The 1,011-nt window shown below is 40.3% G+C and overlaps 1 non-coding gene across 1 annotated transcript; it reads right to left on the reverse strand.

Moving 5' to 3' along the window:
• Positions 1-431: 431 nt before the first annotated feature.
• On the reverse strand, positions 432-569 carry LOC119927686. The gene has a single exon (XR_005450666.1). It is a non-coding gene; the product is annotated as a small nucleolar RNA SNORA7 (small nucleolar RNA).
• Between the last annotated feature and the right edge of the window lie 442 nt (positions 570-1,011).

The following is a 1,011-nucleotide window of genomic DNA, read 5'->3' on the forward strand; positions in this document are numbered from 1 at the left end:
GATGCTGGAATTACATGAACATATCTTCTTAAAGGCAAGTTTTGTAACATTATGTTGCTATTGGTAAAGTGATGCCTTCACAGCCTTTCTGATGCTGTTAGGATTCATGTCCCCAGCATAGCTTGGAGAACGCTGTAACTGTTTCCAAGTACTTGTAAATTGGAAGTCTGAGTGTGTATGAGTATTTAATATATTTAGCATTGCTCATGTTGTTGTAGTCTTATGCTGTCTAGTCATGTCTAGTGATGCCATGGACACATCTCTCCTAGAATGCCCCACCTACATCTGCATTCGTGCTGATAGTGTATCCATTGAGTTTTCTTGGTAAAAATATGAAAGTGGTTTACCATTGCCTCTTTCCGCTCAGTAAACCTGAGTCTCCGCCCCCAACTCTCTCCCACGCTGCTGCTGCCCAGCACAGGGGAGTTTTGACTTGTAGCAGATTGCCTTCCACTCGCTAGCCACTGCTCAAGCTAGGAATGGAATGGATATGCCTCTGCTTGACTCTCCGTCCCATGGTCGAAACTGGTAGAGTACTGGAAACTTTCCAGATGCGACCCTGAGAGGAATGCTTATGTTACAGGGCTTTAAAAAAACAAAAAAACAACTGACCCACTAAGTCATGTGACTTTGTGTACAGTTAAACTTCATTATAATAAAATGAGAATAATTTATGCCTTTTTATTCATTGCTTGCTGTGGATCACTGCCTGGAAGGTTTGTACATATGCATGCCTAAGTAGATGTTCACAAATAATGAAATGCATAATTACTGGTGCACTTGTGATATTCTTGGATTCTGTGTGAATTATGGTCATTTTTAGCTGCATGTTCTAAATTGCTTATTCCAGGGCAAGTAGACATAGCCCTGTCAGTAGGAATAAATGCTTAGGCATAAAAATCTAGGGATCACCGTTCATTTATCTATCATTCTACAATGGGTATGGATGGTGTGGCTTTCTTCCTAGTGCTTTCTTTCTTTGGTTTCCAAATACAGTTTAAGATGTAAATA

The sequence above is a fragment of the Tachyglossus aculeatus genome, chromosome 4, assembly GCF_015852505.1.
Source record: "Tachyglossus aculeatus isolate mTacAcu1 chromosome 4, mTacAcu1.pri, whole genome shotgun sequence".
Classification (NCBI taxonomy): domain Eukaryota; kingdom Metazoa; phylum Chordata; class Mammalia; order Monotremata; family Tachyglossidae; genus Tachyglossus; species Tachyglossus aculeatus.